Source organism: Phyllobates terribilis, unplaced genomic scaffold (genome assembly GCF_046119375.1).
Source record: "Phyllobates terribilis strain yellow unplaced genomic scaffold, ASM4611937v1 Scaffold_47__1_contigs__length_9908305, whole genome shotgun sequence".
Taxonomy (NCBI): Eukaryota; Metazoa; Chordata; class Amphibia; order Anura; family Dendrobatidae; genus Phyllobates; species Phyllobates terribilis.
The window spans coordinates 3014188-3033011 of record NW_027362807.1 but is presented as its reverse complement, the minus strand read 5'-3'; the positions used below and the strand labels follow the sequence as shown (position 1 = coordinate 3033011).

General features: G+C 46.0%; 1 non-coding gene across 1 annotated transcript; it reads right to left on the bottom strand.

The window, feature by feature from the left end:
* Positions 1–17633: 17633 nt before the first annotated feature.
* LOC141191608 (U2 spliceosomal RNA) lies at positions 17634–17824 on the bottom strand. The gene has a single exon (XR_012265437.1). It is a non-coding gene; the product is annotated as a U2 spliceosomal RNA (small nuclear RNA).
* Positions 17825–18824: the final 1000 nt, after the last annotated feature.

Genomic DNA, 18824 nt, shown 5'->3' with positions numbered 1-18824 from the left:
GACATTACGACAAGATGGGGACCTGGATGGGGGACATTACGACAAGTTGGGGACCTGAATGGGGGACATTACGACAAGATGGGGACCTGTATGGGGCATTACTACAAGATGAGGACCAGGATGGTGCATTACTACAAGTTGAGGACCAGGATGGGGCATTACTACAAGATGAGGACCAGGAAGGTGCATTACTACAAGATGAGGACCAGGATGGGTCATTACTAAAAGATGAGGACCAGGATGAGACATTACTACAAGATGAGGACCAGGATGAGGCATTAGACGAGGCATTACTACAAGATGAGGACCAGGATGAGTCATTAACCCCTTTACAACCCAAGGTGGTTTGCACATCAATGACCAGGCCAATTTTTACAATTCTGACCACTGTCATTTTATGAGGTAATTACTCTGGAACGCTTCAACGGATCTCCCTGATTCTGAGACTGTTTTTTCGTGACATATTGTACTTCATGATTGTGGTAAAATTTCTTCGATATCACTTGCGTTTATTTGCGAAAAAAATGGAAATTTGGCAAAAATTTTGAAAATTTAGCAATTTTCAAAATTTGAATTTTTATGCCCTTAAATCAGAGAGATATGTCACACAAAATAGTTAATAAATTACATTTCCCACATGTCTACTTAACATCAGCACAATTTTGGAAACAAAATTTTTTTTTACTTGAGTTTGCATCGGGTACTCAGGTATGCACCATGTATCACAGGTGCTCAAGTGAAATGCGGGGATTGCTCGAGCATGGCAGGCAATCCCCGCGAGGTTATTTTGGCCGCGAAGCATATGGGGCGGAGACTCGAGCACCCCCGATGCTCAATGCATACCCGAGTACCCGATGCAAACTCAAGTAGCGAGCACTTGTGTTCAACACTAGTTGCCATATCGTCATCTTTTTTTTTTTTTTTTATAAAAAAAACAACCCTTACCCCCAACCCTAACCCTACCCTAGCCCAACCCTGACCCCAACCCTAACATTAGCACAACCCTAACCCCAACCCCAGCCCTAGTGTTTATTTTTTACGCCGTTCCTCGTGCGATATAAGTGATTAGACGACCTTATTCTTCGGGTCGCTGCGACTACAGAGATACCAGAATGATATCGGGTTTTTATGATTGACAGCTGTCACACACTAAAAGACACATTTTGTAAAATCTAGTTTTTGCATCGCCATATTTTGAGAGCTATAATTTTTCCATATTTTGGCCGACAGAGTCATATGATGGATTTTTTTTTGCGGGACAAGTTGACGTTTTTATTGGTGCCATTTTCAGGCACGTGACATATTTTGATCGCTTTCTATTCCAGCTTTTGGGAGGCATAATAAACAAAAACCTACAATTCAGGAATTGTTTTTTTTTTTTTTTTAATTTTTATTCTACTCCGCGTGTGGTAAAATTGATAAGGTAGCTTTATTCTTCGAGTCAGTACGTTTTATCCCAGAAAGGGTGGAGGTAGGTGGTAAAATCCCCTCCCTCTGCGAGGTTGGGATTTAGGAGGATGTTAGTTTTAGATCAGTTGCAGAACGGAGGGCACGGGAGGGGTGATAGACAGAAATGAGGGATGAGATATAGGGTGGTGCAGAACTGTGGAGGGTTTTATGGGTGAGAGAGATGAGTTTGTATTGTATTCTGTGGTGAATGGGTAACCAGTGCAATGACTGGCACTGGTTAGAGGCGTTGGTGAAGCGGCCTGATAGAAATACGACCCTGGCCGCTGCATTCAGAATGGATTAGAGAGGAGAGAGTTTGTTAAGAGGGAGACCGATTAGAAGAGAGTTGCAGTAGTCCAGACGAGAGTGAATAAGAGCGACAGTAAGAGTTTTTGCAGTATCAAAGGTGAGAAAATGTGGGGTTCTGGAGATGTTTTTAAGGTGCAGGTGACATGAGTGAGTGAGTGATTGTAGCCCAGTCAAGAGAGCTTGTAAAAGAACTTCTACATGATGTTTCAAGGATGGAAAGAGACTGCCATCTACTAGTCAGACGCAGTCAAGCGGAACCAAGATATGCAAGGGAAGTTGCAGGGAGAGCAAGTTCAGATGCTGGACCTGATCAGGTGACTTCCAGGAAGGAGTTCCGGAAAATAAGAGGCCAGCGCGCCAAACCTGGGGGGTCTTTGGCGCCAAGCAGCAGAAAGGAGCAGATGTGTTCCCTGTGTCCTGAGAAACCCCGCGTGACAGGCCTAAGCTAGAGGCCTGTGAGGTGCCACAGCCGGGCACCGGTAAAAGAGCTCCGGATATCTCGCGGATGTTACCTGAGTGCTGTGCCTGCTGAGGAGACTAGGAACCTAATTGCGGTGCTGAGTGAGTTCGCGGAACCCGACGTCGCCCGCCGACAGACGAGGCCTGGACCCCCCTATCCAAGGCTCGAGAGACTGCCTCCAACAGCCAAGCAGAGAGGAGTTGAGAGACAGTTGCCCCAGGAAAGTCACGCCAGCGGAAGCGGAGGAGCTGCATACGTGAACAGGGCCGTCACTTCCACTGTTCACCCACAGTACCAGGGACAATTGGGTTTAGATAATCAGGTTGGGAGGGGAACGGTTGGGACTAAAGGAGCACAACGTGATCTAATTGAATTTATGCGGAAGAGACTCACGGCCTAGCGTGAATAACCGATGACCCCCGCTAGGGCCAAATGTACAGTTAAAGAACTTATGTGGTGTCTCCCATGACTGAGGGCATCACCCTACTTAAGAGACTTCGCCTTACTTAAGAGACTTCACCTTACTTAAGAGACTTCACCCTACTAAAGAGACTGCGCCTTACTTAAGAGACTTCACCTTACTTTGAGAGGCTTCACCTTACTTTGAGAGACTGCGTCTTATTTTGAGAGATTTTGCCTTTTGCTGATATATTGAATTACTGTTCATTACCCTTGTTACTAATCCCTTGTTCAGAATACCTGCTGCATAAAATTGTTTATTTTCATCTCAGACTGTTCTCGCCTTTTGTCTTTGTGCGTTGCATTCCCGCACCTGCATTACATGATTGTATATGGGGGATAAAGGAAAGTTGTGTGTCAAATATGACTCCATGACATCGAGCTTGCTGCTTGGGGGTTATGGTGGCGCAACCCAAGAAAATTGAAAAGTCAGGTATAGGTAGGTTAGTAGAGAGAGAAAAAACAAGGAGTTCAGTTTTGAAGAGATTCAGTTTCAGATAGAGGGAAGACGTGATGTTAGAGACAGCAGACAGACAATCACTGGTATTTTGTATTAGAGTGGGGGTGATGTCAGGTGAAGAGGTGTATAGTTGGGTGTCATCAGCATTGAGATGGTACTGGAAATCAAATCTGCTGATGGTTTGTCCAATAGGAGCAGTATACAAGGAGAAGAGGAGGGGACCTAGGACTGATCCTTGTGGAACCCCGATAGTAAGAGGAAGATTAGAGGAAGAAGAGCCGGCAAAAGATACCGTGAAGGAGCGGTCAGAGGTAGGAGAAGAACCAGGAGGGAGCGGTGTCCTTGAGACCTATACAGCGGAGCATAGTGAGGAGGAGCTGATGATCTACAGTGTCAAAAGCGGCAGAGAGATCCAGGAGAAACAGCAGGGAGTAGTGACCATTAGATTTAGCTGTTAGTAGATCATTAGAGACTTTAGTGAGGGCAGTTTCAGTAGAGTGTGAGGAGCGGAAACCGGATTGTAAAGGGTCGAGAAGAGAGTTATCTGAGAGATAGCGGATTAGGCGGGAATGGACCAGGCGTTCCTGGAGTTTAGAGATGAAGGGAAGATTAGAGACCGGTCTGTAGTTAGCAGTGCAGTTCTGGTCCAGGGATGGCTTTTTCAGTAAAAGGGTTATGATGGCATGTTTAAGTGAGGAGGGAAAGATACCTGAAGAAAGAGAGAGGTCAAATATTTTAGTTAGGTGGGTAGTGATGTCAAGGTAAAATATATATATTATAGAAAATCAATTAGTTTATTTTAATAGATTACCTAATCAGTGTGAATTAATATAGAGATGATGGAATAATCTATGTGTATGTATGTATGCAAATGTGTATATGCACATTGATTATGTTAATAGTTAATGATATATAACAGTTTCTGTTCTCAGGCTATGTGCCCACGATGCAGAAATGCTCCGGATTTTTCCTGAGTGTTTCTGCATCTCCCTGGTAGAAAAAATGTATGCGGATTGTACATGCGGATTTTACATGTGGATTGTACATGCGGATTTTACATGCGGATTGTACATGCGGATTTTACATGTGGATTGTACATGCGGATTTTACATGCGTTTTTCCTGCCAGGGACAAGCGGATGTGAAGCTTTCTTCACATGCATTTCCGCATGCGCATTGAAAAGCGCTTTCCAAGCGATTTTAACATCACTTGGAAAGTGCTTGACAACTTGGTCACACTATATAAATCCGTGCAAACGGCATGGATTTATATAGTGTGTCCGAAAGAATGTTAAAAAATAAAAATAAATGTCATACTTACCTTCTGATGGCCCCCGGTGTCTTTATCCGATGCGTCTCAGCTTGCCGGCAGCTCGCGGTACACTGAAGGACCTGCCGTCACATGACTAAATGACGTCAGCGCAGGTCCTTGAGTCCACCGCGATCTGCCGGCAAGCCAAGACAAGCACACCGGGGGCCATCAGAAGGTAAGTATAATAATTATTTATTTTTTTATTCTTTTTTTACAGGTACTATGGTACCTGGGTCTGGAGGAGAGTCTCCTCTTCTCCAGACCTGGGTACCATCCGCACATTGAAACGCATGGAATGCACATGTACAGATCCAGTGATGCGGATTCCATGCGTTCCAATGCAAGTCAATGGTGGCGAAAAAGCAGCGCTTCCGCAAAATAATTGATCGTGCTGCGTTTTTTTCCGCAATGATAAGACGCAGCGGAAATTTCTGCAGCATGTGCACAGCACATGCGGATTATCATTGGGGAACATGGCAGGCCTTCTACCAAGTGTTTTTAAGCGTTTCTGCAGAGGAATTCCCGCTGCGGAAACGCTTAAAAAACGCATCGTGGGCACACAGCCTTATTGTAGACATGATCAACTAAATGATTTCCTGGGAATGACATATGTATGTGCATGGCTGATAACAGAGAGATTCATGTCGAGTTGGCAAAGATGGCGCTGAGAGACGACTTCACCCCTCCCATCAGAATTCCTAAGGTGTTACTGAGGCCAGGAGATACATGGATGAGCAAATTGCAGTGTGCCAAGTTATCAGAAGGAGCAATGAATTTTACTAATCCCACCTAGAAGTAGAATACTATATAACCCCATGTCTACATAATAAAGTGCATCATTTTGCGTGGTTTAGTCTCTGAGTGAAGTTTTTCAACCATATTAGCAAATTTGGTTGTAGGGCGGGAAGAAGTGAGGAGTCTGGTCACTTCTTCTTCTGTGACCAGCTCGAAGATGGAAAGTGAACTTGAGGTGCGGGAGGGAAGGAAATCCAGACCCTGAGGGGATTGTGTAAAAATGTCTTGACAGATATGATTGATTTTTTGTAGGAAATAAGTGGCCAGATCGTCAGCGCTTAGGTTGGTGATGGGGGTCTGTACTTTAGAGCTCAGGAGGGAGTGGAAGGTTTCAAAGAGTCGTTTAGGATTGTTGGCTAGAGATGTGATGAGAGTGGTAAAGTAGACTTGTTTAGCCGGATGGAGAGCCGAATTATAAGTTTTGAGCATGAACTTATAGTGGATGAAGAGAAACCAAAAACAAGAAAAATACCCAAATAATTGAAAGTAAATGTATAGTGGATGAAGTTTTCTGTCAAAAGAGATTTTCTCCACAGATGCTCCACTCACAAAATAAGAATACTTTGTATGTACAATAAGGCAGGTACAAAACTCACCATAGCTCAACATTTCCCGCTCATAATAGAATAACGGAATAGATTCAGGGATAGGCATTTTTTCATAATGGTATATGAAAAGTGCTTGGAGAAAACCGCCTCAAGGAGAAGTCTCTCATCCAGCTCCATTTCGCAGAGATCTCTTTTTGGCATCCATTCATGATAAAGCATCTGGAAGGGAGTCAAACATATGAACTCCGCCCTGAGCCGAGCAGGGTAGATTATAGAATAGGAAATCTGCTTTTCACAGAGCCTCCTTTTTCTATCCCAGAACTTGACCCTCTTCTTCTGAACTTCTGTTGAAAAGTCAGGATAAATAGATATTTTCCTTCCATCAAGGGTAAGTGAAGAGTGGTCCCTGGCCTTTCGAAGGATAAGGTCTCTCTCTTTAAAATTTTGTAATTTGCTGAGTACAGGTGTTGGTGGAGCACCCGGTGGCAAAGGACGTGTAGGAACTCTGTGAGCTCTTTCAATTGCAAAAAATTGAGAGAGAGTGTCTTTGCCGAACATTGTAGTCAGCCAGGATTAAAAAAAAATCAACTGAATTACGACCCTCCGCTTTTTCATGAACCCCGACTAAACGTATGTTATTTCGCCGATGCCTATTCTCTAGGTCATCAACCTTCTTGAGAAGGGCATTGATATTCTGAAGACCTCTCCTGAGATATTTATGTATAGTAGGCATTTGGTCCGCAACAGAACTCACTCTTTCCTCCAACTCATTGACTCAGCTGTTTATTTTCTTCATGTTTTGTCTGATGAGATTAATGTCCTCTCTAAGCCCTCCCATGTGTTTGTTGAGAATTTCTAATGAGAAGCTACAGGATTTTCCAGCAGAGAAAACATCTTGTCGTGTAGACTCTTGCCCAGAATCATTCACTTCTCCATAGGTGTTGTTAGTGACGCGCCCCCTGGGCCAGTGCTGTTTGGGGGATACCCGGAGCCGGATCAGATGGGGGTTGTAGTCTCCGAGTGGCGGTGACCCGGTCCGTGCCCAGGGTGTCAAGCTCAGTGTGTGGCAGTCCTACAGATGTTGCTGGATGTTCTTTAGTGTCGACTACGCCACCCGTTGAATTGCGGTCAATACGGCCGCCGCTGCAGCAGGGTCCGCTGAGGCTGGTGGTGTTTGTGCAGCTCTGGTAGTATAACCCCCAACGGGAGGGGTATAGCCTCAGGGGGTCAGTTGCAGAGGGTGGTGGTTGTGGTGGTGCAGTGAGAGCGGTAATAAGACTCCGAGTCGGGCTGTGCAGTTCAGGGTTTTACTTACTGCTTTTGTGTTGGTCACTCCGGCCTTGAGTGACCACCCGAGCCGTGCTGCGTCCACCAGGTCCTGGACTCGGCCAACCCCCAGGTGATTCTGGAGCGTGGTCCTGAGCTCCCTTTCTGACTTGTCCTCCTCTCTGGCCTTCCCCACCAGGGATCCACCTAAGTCCGGCTCCCTCGGGCCTCTTGTTGGTAAACCCTTGTCTCTGGGTTCCCTGACCCTATTCTTGGTTTGCCTTCCGGGTGGATTTAGTGGGTGGTCGTGGCAGATCCTGCCCACAACCTCCGGTCTCTGGCTAAGGATTAGGGCCCTCCACCAGCTTGGGATCCGGTACCCTTGCGCCAACCCTTCACCCTTCTGGTTGTATTTGGGCTCTTGGGGTTCCCTCTTCTCCCCCTCTGGGTCCTTCTTTCTCCTCTCTCTCTCTTGGCCTTGGAGCTGCTCTTCTCCTCTGCTCTCTTCCTCTGGCTCTACTCTGACAGACTCACAGACTGACAGACTGACTGACTGACCCTGATCTAAGATGGTTCCCACCTTATATACTCCCTCTATGTGTGAGCTCAGGTGACCAGCACCCAATGAGCTCCTAGCATTACCCAGACTGCTCCCCCTATCTGCCCCTACACTACTAGGATGTTCCACTCCCCTCCCACTCCAGCCAGGGACAGACACTGTCGTACCTGCACATATATTAAGTGGGAGTACCGTCGATCTGTCCCCCGGAAATGGGATGTATGTAGTGCATGCAGCCTACTGAGCTCAGTTCCACACTCCATCCTTACCCGGGAGTGGAATACCACACCTCTGGCTTGAGGTGTAATACCCCTGTAGCAGCCGAATCCTCAGGGTGCTACATTAGTGCTCTGCATTTCCTGCACTTCTCTGTTTAACTGTTGCTGTGAGAGTGGTGCCACATTGCCTCCCCTGCACAGTCTCTGTATCTCCCTTCCTCTGTGAGCATACCTGATCAGGTTGTAAATCATCTGAAGGGTCAGAATCTAAGGTCAGTCTGGCAAATCTCCCCAGCTTTGCTGCAGCAGCCTCAGCATCTCTCACTCTGGCTGGTGTGGGGGAGGAGGCGCCATGTTGGAAGGCCCACTATCTGGACTCTGCTCCTTCTGATGCTTGCTTCTGGTCATGTCTGAGTGCACTTTAAGCTTCTCTGTGTACTTTCCCCCAGCCTTTGGTGTGAAGGAATCAATATTTCACTGCTAATAGGTGGAAATGAAAGGATGCAGAGCAGGAGCTAAGCACAGAGCTTCCATGTGAAGAGGCTGTCAGCAAAAGGCCCTTTTTAAAGGGGAATCTGTAACACTCCCATCATCTTCTCCTGAGCTCACATCAAAGACAGTCTGTATTATATGTATTTTATATCAGCACTGCACTTGGCTTTTTCTGGCAGAGAAGATGACACACCCGATCTGCCGCTCCATTTTACAATAGGAATAAAAGTGCCCTGTCAGGGATAAAAATTCCCCATTCTTCCAATCGGTACAGTCCCAAATGGTCAGACCAATCAATCACTGACCAATAAGATATCACCTCTCCTGTGGATCCTATGGAGTTATCACCTCTCCTGTGGATCCTATGGTCATAACTTGTTTTCACCAACAAAGTCCTTTACTGCAAATTACCGTAATTGTACATCCCAGTTATGGTATCGCACAGTAAGAGGTGCAGGAGCCTCCTGTATTTTACAGCCGACGCTCCACTATAATCGAGATAATGGCTAACAGGTTTTCATATACTGCTGTAGTGTGGGCCCCTAGAATCAATTCCTATTGGGGCCCCAGACACCCCAGTTTGATCCTGGTTGGGGGTGGGGAGGGTAATTTTGCACCCTGTCATAAAGAAAAATTGTAAAATCCAAAAAGACATCTCTGGAGAGGGGACATATCATCCTCACATTGAACATATAGGATTATAACTAGAAAAGTGAGAAAGAGCTGACACTTCAACCTCTATTGACGTAGGGCCTCCTGCCGTGGTCAGGTAAATTCAACAAAGAATCTGATGAGAACCAGCCAACAAGTCTAGAATTTGCATACTCAGAGGCGGATAAGTACATTTCCGAAGCAAGGGCTTCCTCTTTTCAAAGGACTTGTCTCAGACACTCTGAAGACTGTGGTCAGTGATGAATATTGGGGTTTGCATCGATCCAATATTCATGGGAGATGCATTTTCGACATCGTAGCAAAGGGACGATCATAACGCATTCACTCACATCAGTGTAAGGCCAGCCGAACACCCCCAACTTAATATCGTATAGATGGATAATGCTATCCATGCCATGTTTCATCTCTATAGAAAGGTAAAATCATGATAGAAAACATGACCATGATATTTCCCGCCCGAGACCTCCATGGGTGAAGATATCCTGAAAGTTGGGGATCTCATAAACTTCTAAAAGATCTAGCACACCTATGACAAGTCCTCATATGAGCTCACCAATAGAAGGTATGTGGGTGTAACCGTGATCTTATTAAATCAGAGCTTGGATTTTGGTCATTGGTCAGTCCTGGAAGATACAGCTTGCTGTAGTTGTATCTGTTTTCCTAAGGAGTTCTTCTAAGGAGTGCTTCCTTGCGCTAAGCTCTGAGCTATTTCTCTGACACAGGTTTAGCACTTTTCTTTTATTATCTTTTTGATTTTATGTTAATGTATATATCATACTGTTTGTATCATCTTTGTGTATTTTTTATACACACTGCCTACTTTTCAAGATTAGATCACTTGTTTTTATTCTGTTATTCCCACACCCTATCATTTCTTTACTTAGAAAATTGGGCGTGAGGAACGATCAACACGCCCATATGATGGCGCGGTCGAGCATGTAAATTGTAACTCCCTACATGTATTTCTATAGCAGGACTAAGAACGTTTGGCGTTCGAAACGTGTAGGTTTCACAGAGGTCTCCACCTTTATTTATTTTATTTTTGCAATGTGTATATCTTTTTAATGGATTAACAATAAAATCATAATTTTATCTGCAATTGGATCTGGAAGCTGGCGCATCACAATGTCGGTGGATATGCACCTTCTCTTTTTGGTTGAGGAGAAGGTGACTCCTACAGGGTGAGATAGAAAAATGCAATGGGCCTAAGAACTATCAGGCAGGTAATTGCTTATTACGTGCTTGTTCTACCCTGTGGTGGCTCTTATTGCTCCTGGACCGCTCCTAACAGCGATTCTGCTGCTTCACGTCAACAGAACAGCTCTTCCTCTTCCTGACTGCTCTGTCAAAGAGGCGTGACTGCCAACTTTATGCTGATTGACACACGGCTCCCTGCAGTTAGGCAGCAGGGAGCCAGCTGTCAATCAGCATGACACCGGCAGTCACACCCCATCAACAGATCAGAGCGGGAGCTGTAAAATCACTGTCAGGAGCGTTCCGTGACCACTTTAAACCAGCAGATATCGGCGCCTGGCACAACAGGCACATAGTTAGCAAATACTTGCCTGTTAGTTCTTAGGTCCATGGTAAAAAAAAAAAAAAAGTCCCGGACAACCCCTTTTAATAATAAGGCGCAGGAATTCTCCGCATGATGCTATAATCAAGAAAACATGAAATTCTCTCCTGCCCAGTCAGTCTGCCCGATCTGTTACACCATGATTACCAAAACCTCGACTCATTCCACTGCCCACTTGCATTACCACTTACCCGGCTCTGCTTGGCCCCTGTTACCAGGCCATTGGCTTGTCTGACTGCAAGTGCACACTTCTGAACCGGGAGTCCCTGTGGATTTTCACATCCCCTCAATTTGACATAATGAATTTCAGTGACACAGAGGATTGTTCGGCTAGACTGAACAAACTAGCATCTATTTTTGATAATAAACCGTCAGTGGTGACAACAGAACTGGATGAATTTAAAGATCTCATGTTCCAGATGGAAAACAAAATGACCAGAGAACTTAAAGTTTGGTGGGATCTCACAACCTTGGACACATATATAAAGAAGGAAATGATCCCTAGAGGTCTGCGTTTAAAAAAAGTCGCCACCATTATATACAATGACGGTTTTCAAGAAGATCAGAATGCGATTCTTAGTCAATGTTCACTGAATCTTATGCACCTCATAATCAGACATGAGGAACTGGAACTGACTTAAATTAAATTGGATATTAAAAATATACAATCGTCTTTGGGGAAATATGTGCAACTAAAAGAATTTATTATTTGTAATGACAAACTGAAATCTAATTTGGCCAAGTTGGAGAACACCATTATGGATATAAAAAGATCCAAGTTCAAAAGGGACAGTGAGGAATATGCGCAGAACAAGATTTATAGTTGGAATAAACAATTACCATCCATCTTAAAAAAAACGCTCCCACAAACGTTTTCAGAGATCTGGAAGAGGGAGTTTTAAGGAGCATGATGATGTTACGGATAATTCTTTTGTTGACACCTCTGATGATTACTCAGATTCATCTATGAGTTCAATGGGAGAAATGCAACAAATGTATTTTATCAAAAATAAATTATCTAGTGCTGGTGGAACGATTACAAAAAACGGAGGAGGAGGGTGTGGCGCCCCTGAGGGTTCGGTCACCACAGGGGGGTACTGTATCTTGTGAAAGAGGTGTGGTATCTCCTCTCCCAGGTTAGGATGGAGAACCTGTCAGGACCCCACCTCATCACTCAACACTACACACTCCTGTCCTATGGGGGGCTAGTATGCACTAGGGTGCTGCCCCAGCAGGATAATGGAGATGGGGGAACCAAAGATAGGGGGAACCATGTAGTGGGTGAGGGTGGAGGACGCACTTTTAGGTTACACTTGTAGATACATATTTAATAGCCAGCCATCTTAAGTTCAAGGTTGTTTGATTGTGGTCTTCACAGCTGGCAGTGGCCTTGTGTAGGAGCCTGCAGCGTGCTGGAGATGCACGGTCCTCGTGCTCTGGCCTTGAGACGAGGAGCAGGATAGAGTTAACGGAGGTCTCTACCCGGTTAAGGTCCCTGCTTAAGAAGGCCTGGAGGGGAGCTGAGGAGGAGAGCTCCGCAGGCAAAAGGATCCCAGGGAATACGGACGGATCGGCATACGCCACCTGTACTCTCCATTCTGGCCTAGTCAAAGGGACTCCTGCTGCAAGAGGGGTACCGGCCCCCGATATCTGACTTTGTTACTTCACGTCTCAGTCGGAAAAGCCTGAAGGCTAAGTGGTTCCCACCGGGCAACAGACGGAGCGGAGTCGCCACCTGTGCCCTTGTTCTGTGTATAGCCAGAGGGAGACAAAGCCTTTCAACACGCACCGCACAAGGACAGGAGAGGCCCAAGGGGGAGATTTCTAGGAACACATTGGTGCTGGGGGTCCTGATAGACGCACCTGAACTACCGGGGTGTGCCGAACCCCCTTCTTTGGTGGCCGCAGCACGCCGTGAGGAGCAAGGAGAAGCCTTGCAGCTGACCTCTAACAACGTGAGTAAAGCTTGGAAGACTACATCCATTGCCTCCGGTCCATTATTGCAGCGGGACACCCCACTGCACAACTGCACCTACTACGACTCCCCTCATCCTCCTGTTTCCTCTGCCCTGAGGCCCTGCTCTGCCTGTGGGGAGTAGTACTACAGTCGGCTGCCACAACATCCCGCCTCAGAGGACTGCAGCAGCACTGGTGGCGCATTACCAGACACCACAGGTGGCGTAGTCGTTTATGCACTCATAATTGCCACTCATCAACTAGCCCCTATTTTTAATGTGTGCGCCCTGGGCACGGACCGGGCCGAGGCCGCTACTGCATCCCCATTCTACCAACTGGGCCCACCGTCCGAGTACACCCCTTTCCCAGGGAGGGCTAGCCGCTACTGAAACAGCTAGTTGCGTGTCAAACATCACTGGCGTAGTCGGCAGGATCGCGTGCCCGCAGCAACGGAAGAAGTGATTCCAATTGCCAGCGGGTACTGCGCGCCTTTACAACAGACTGTCTTTAACACCCAAGATGGCGCCCGCCCAAGAAGAACGGACGCCATTGTGTGCAAAAAGGACAACCACCCAGCACCTCCCATCGTGGGTCTGGCTTCCCCCATGGCGCCAACAGCTAGGACCGGCCCTTGCATTAGAGACTGTCCGCGAGGTAGTGTCTGTCAAGACGGATGGGACGTCCCAAGGGCTGCCTGTCAGCCAGCCACCCTGGAATACGGGGGATTCACCTGACCCCGGAGGAGGCCGAGTTCCTCCGAGTGGAGTCACAGGACCTGACCCGGAGGGTTGTGGAGGCCCAGCATACGGTGTCCGCCGCATGGAGAGAGGAGGTGCTGCAGAACATCCGGTCCCGCCTCCAAGGTGCTGCAAGCCAAAGAAAGCAGAGCAGCAATCCAGGAGGAAGAAACCTCAGAGGCCGCGTGCAGCCCCGGACTGGGTGAGATACAAACCCCTGTCCCAGGTGAGAGATGCACGGAGGCCCTAGTCGATCTAATGCCGGCACCCCTGTCCCTGGGCGCTGTTGTTTGGGAGCAGATCTTCGCTCCGGAGCTGGAGGCTTACGTGTCATTCTCCGCCGGAAGCCTGCAATGCCTCCCGACTCGCGGCCTAGAAGAGCCTGTGCTTATTGGGGACACCACCTGCCCCAACCCGGACTGGTTCGCGTCACCGAAGGACCTGCAGCAACCCCTGCTGTCGCCGCTGCCAGCGCCTCTGGTTACCTACCCTGCGGCGGAGGAGATGGTCTGGGACAACCAGGGGGAGACCTAATGGGCTTCCCCCACGAGACCCGGGCGGAAGCGCGGAGGCGTAAGGACTTCTGCCGCAAGGAGCTCCTCCAGCTGGACAAGTAGCTGCGGGAGAGGTGGGTACGCTGTGAGCGCCTGGAGGTGTGCGCTAAGGCCGCCAAGTCCAAGGCCTGCCAGGAGGAGGCAGCCCATCCAAGCCCCCCGGAGGAAGGGCTGACCGTCCGCTTCCACCAGGAGGCGGGGTGGGGCTTCATCAGGAGTCCCCAGTTTGCTCAGGACGTATTTGTGAACCGCAGAGACTTCGAGCCACAACTGAGAAGGGATGACCCTGGCCGGAATCTCTACCCGGGTGACTTGGTGTCGTACACCCGCCACCATGGGGAGCGTGGGTGGTACGCCCTGGATGTGCATAGAGTATTCCAGGGTGAGGCCCCTGCGCACCTGCCGGTAGGGGACCGGTCTGGCTCCGTGAGCAAGAACGAGCCTTTCCCTATGTGGAGGTAGGCCCTGCTCCGCCTGTGGGGAGTAGTACTACCATCGGCTGCCACAACATCCCGCCTCAGAGGACTGCAGCAGCGCTGGTGGGGCATCACCAGACATCACAGGTGGCATAGTCGTTTATCCACTCATAATTGCCACTCATCAACTGGCCCCTATTTTTAATGTGTGCGCCCAAGGCCGCGACTGCATATCCACACCCTTTCCCAGGGAGGGCTAGCCGCTACTGAAACAGCTAGTGGCGGGTCACACAAGGGCGGGACGTAATTGTAAATGCAAACAAGTACCCAACACAGAGCAAAAAAACGCCATTATTAGAGTCACCTGTTTGGAATCTCTCTAGCTACATCTTATCTGAGAGTCAAATTTCTCTCCTGGCTAAAGGCCTGAGCTTTTCACCTTCTAACGAATTCGACATTTTCAGAACAATTCTGGATGTTAACAAACTAGCACGTAACCTCACCATCCGATGTCATTTTATGGACATGAAAAATCCACAGAATACAGCTTCAGAAGAAGTTTCTCCTAGGACAAGCCAGGATTCCATGTTATTATTCACAGAACAACAGTCTTTATTACAAATGAAACAATTCGAGACGGAATCTTTAATTCCAAATGTAAATTTAAATGACGACTTTCGGGCTGGTAATCCTTTCTTTTACCCACTTCAGTCCAGACCATTGGTTCTGGATCAGTTCCAGGACTTAATTGAAAAAGAACTAGTGGAATTAAAGAATGAATTATCTTCTACTAATCATTTGGACTCTAATCCGACATATAGAGAAAAAGACGCTCTGAAAAAATTAAAGGATAATTCAGACATACTAGTCCGCTCAGCGGATAAAGGTGGCACTATAATACTGAATGCAGGATTGTATAAAAAATTTAATTTGATGGATTTAGAAAATAGGGATGTTTATTTGGAGTTAGCTAGAGATCCTACTGTTGAGTTTAATGCTGCTATGTATAATCTATTAAACGAAGGTTTGCACTGGGGGGCCCTAAAAAAAAAAATAATGGAATATTTATACGTAGATCACCCAATTGTTCCAGTTTACCATTCGCCTCCAAAAATACATAAAAATATTTTCCCACCACCTTTAACCCCTTTACTACCCAAGGCGGTTTGCACATTAATGACCAGGCCAATTTTTACAATTCTGATCACTGTCACTTTATGAGGTAATTACTCTGGAACGCTTCAACGGATCCCCCTGATTCTGAGACTGTTTTTTCGTGACATATTGTACTTTATGATTGTGGTAAAATTTCTTCGATATCACTTGTGTTTATTTGTGAAAAAAATAGATATTTGGCGAAAATTTAGAAAATTTAGCAATTTTCAAAATTTGAATTTTTATGCCCTTAAATCGGAGAGATATGTCACACAAAATAGTTAATAAATAACATTTACCACATATCTTCTTTACATCAGCACAATTTTGGAACCAAGTTTTTTTCTATTAGAGAGCTATAAGGGTTAAAAGTTGACCAGAGATTTCTCATTTTTCCAACAAAATTTACAAAACCATTTTTTTAGGGACCACATCACGTTTGAAGTCACTTTGAGGGGTCTTTATGACAGAAAATACCCAAAAGTAACACCACTCTAAAATCTGCACCCCCAAGGTGCTCAAAACCACATTCAAAAAATTTATTAACCCTTCAAGTGCTTCACAGAAATTTTTGGAATGTGGAAGAAAAAATACAGTGAGAGTGTTGCTTACTGTACTTGTCATTTAGTGTAAAGGATTTATTTAAAAAAATAATAGTGTTTTCATGCACCGTCTCTTTAAAAAAGCCGGCCGGCAATTCAGCAGCGGTACCTGACAATTTAGAACAGAAAGATAGAGCTTCACACATAGATTAGATAGATAGAAACATGTCAGTCACATATATATGAAGTACAGTGATAGTGTTGGTTACTGTACTTGTCATTTAGTATTTTATTATGGGGACACTGTGGATATCACTGTTATTATGGGAGCACTGTGGATATCACTGTTATTATGGGAGCACTGTGGATGTCACTGTTATTATGGGGGCACTGTGGATGTCACTGTTATTATGGGAGCACTGTGGATATCACTGTTATTATGGGGGCACTGTGGATGTCACTGTTATTATGGGAGCACTGTGGATATCACTGTTATTATGGGGGCACTGTGGATATCACTGTTATTATGGGGGCACTGTGGATATCACTGTTATTATGGGGGCACTGTGGATATCACTGTTATTATGGGGACACTGTGGATATCTGTTATTATGGAGGCACTGTGGATATCACTGTTATTATGGAGCACTGTGGATGTCACTGTTATTATGGGGCACTGTGGATATCACTGTTATTATGGGGGCACTGTGGATATCACTGGTATTATGGGGGCACTGTGGATATCACTGTTATTATGGGGGCTCTGTGGATGTCACTGTTATTATGGGAGCACTGTGGATGTCACTGTTATTATGGGGGCACTGTGGATATCACTGTTATTATGGGGCATTGTAGATATCACTGTTATTATGGGGCACTGTGGATATCACTGTTATTATGGAGGCACTGTGGATATCACTGTTATTATGGGGCACTGTGGATATCACTGTTATTATGGGGCACTGTGGATATCACTGTTATTATGGGAGCACTGTGGATATCACTGTTATTATGGGAGCACTGTGGATGTCACTGTTATTATGGGGGCACTGTGGAGGTCGCTGTTATTATGGGGGCACTGTGGATGTCACTGTTATTATGGGGGCACTGTGGATATCACTGTTATTATGGGGCACTGTGGATATCGCTGTTATTATGGGAGCACTGTGGATATCATTGATATTATGGGGACACTGTGGATATCACTGTTATTATGGGAGCACTGTGGATATCACTGTTATTTTGGGGGCACTGTGGATATCACTGTTATTATGGGGGCACTGTGGATATCACTGTTATTATGGGAGCACTGTGGATATCACTGTTATTATGGAGGCACTGGTGTGTGTGCAACAATATACTGAAAGGTCAATTATATTGTGCAGCTTATCTCACCACCTGTAGTTATTTAGGTGAAAGCTCCAAAATGCTTGCCTAATATGTCTGTTTATCCAAAAGGAAGTAAAAAGGGAGAGCTAGAAAGATAGCATTGCATCACATTACATGGCAATGCAATGCACAGTTGCTGAAGTTGAACCAAAATGAGCTTGTAATCTGGCTTCTGCAACTTTGAACATGAAAAATCCAATGAGGAGAAGAAAAGCAAAGCCAAAGAGTCCATCCCAAAATCCGACAAACAAGCAAAATGAACAAAAAACATTGAATTCAATTCTTTCTGATTTTAGAAACTGCATTAAAGAAGGGGTGCACCGGTCCTGGAGATACTGCAATACCAGGTCAATGCGTGGAGTGGACAGAGCAAGCTCTTTTTCCATCTCCCTGTTCTAAAAATCCATTTAATATATGGTCCCCAGATAGGGGACGTATCAGATATTAAACTGATAAGAACAGATACTACACTTGATCTTAGCCAAAAGGCCGAGAAGCGATAACCAGAATTGGTTTCAAACTACGGAGCCACCCAAGGATCCTGAAAAGTCCATTTGTGGAGATGAGCTCCTGGACTCCCGTTAAGAAGGGGCACTGTGTTACGCTGAATTTATGTTACGCTGCCTTTCCCATGACCCTCGTGTTCTCAAAATTTTGGCTGACAGTCATTACTGGTTGGTGACACTTCTAGACCCACGCTACAAGGAGAACTTTATATCTCTTATTCCTGAGGCAGACAGGTCTTCAAAAATGGGGCTTTATCAGTAGGCCCTTGTTGCGGAACTATTAAAAAAATTCCCATCTGAAAACGCTGGCGGCAGTGGTCACAGTATGTTGAACAACCAAGGAGTACATGAGAGAGAGATACAACTTCAATCCAGCAAAGGTAGAGGAACACTGTCAAAATTCTGGGAGAATTTTCTCAGCCCCTCCCTTCGCACAAGCCCTGAGGCGCGGGGTACTCTCACAAGGAGTGCAAAGTTTGGGAAGATGCTGAGGGAGTACCTTGCCGACTGTACCAACATCCTCCGTGATTCCTCTGTGACTTATAATTATTGGGTATCCAAGCTGGATACGTGGAATGAACTGGCTCTCTATGCCTTGGAGGTCCTGGCCTGCCCTGCCGCCAGCGTTTTATCAGAGCCGGTTTTTAGTGCCGCTGGTGGACATGTTTCTATCTATCTAATCTATGTGTGATGCTCTATCTTTCTGTTCTAAATTGTCGGGTACCGCTGCTGAATTGCCGGCCGGCTTTTTTAAAGAGACAGTGCATGAAAACACTATTATTTTTTTAAATAAATTCTTTACACTAAATGCCCCATTTTTTGTTTACTAGATGGTGGCCCGATTCTAACTCATCGGGTATTCTAGAATTTGTATGCGGCCGACCGGGCGCGACTAATCAGCGAAGCAGTGTTTAAATGGGTTGTGCACTACTTTAAATTAACCCCCCAATGTATCCCCCCGGGGCCCCTAATGAATTTTGTAATTACATCATGTT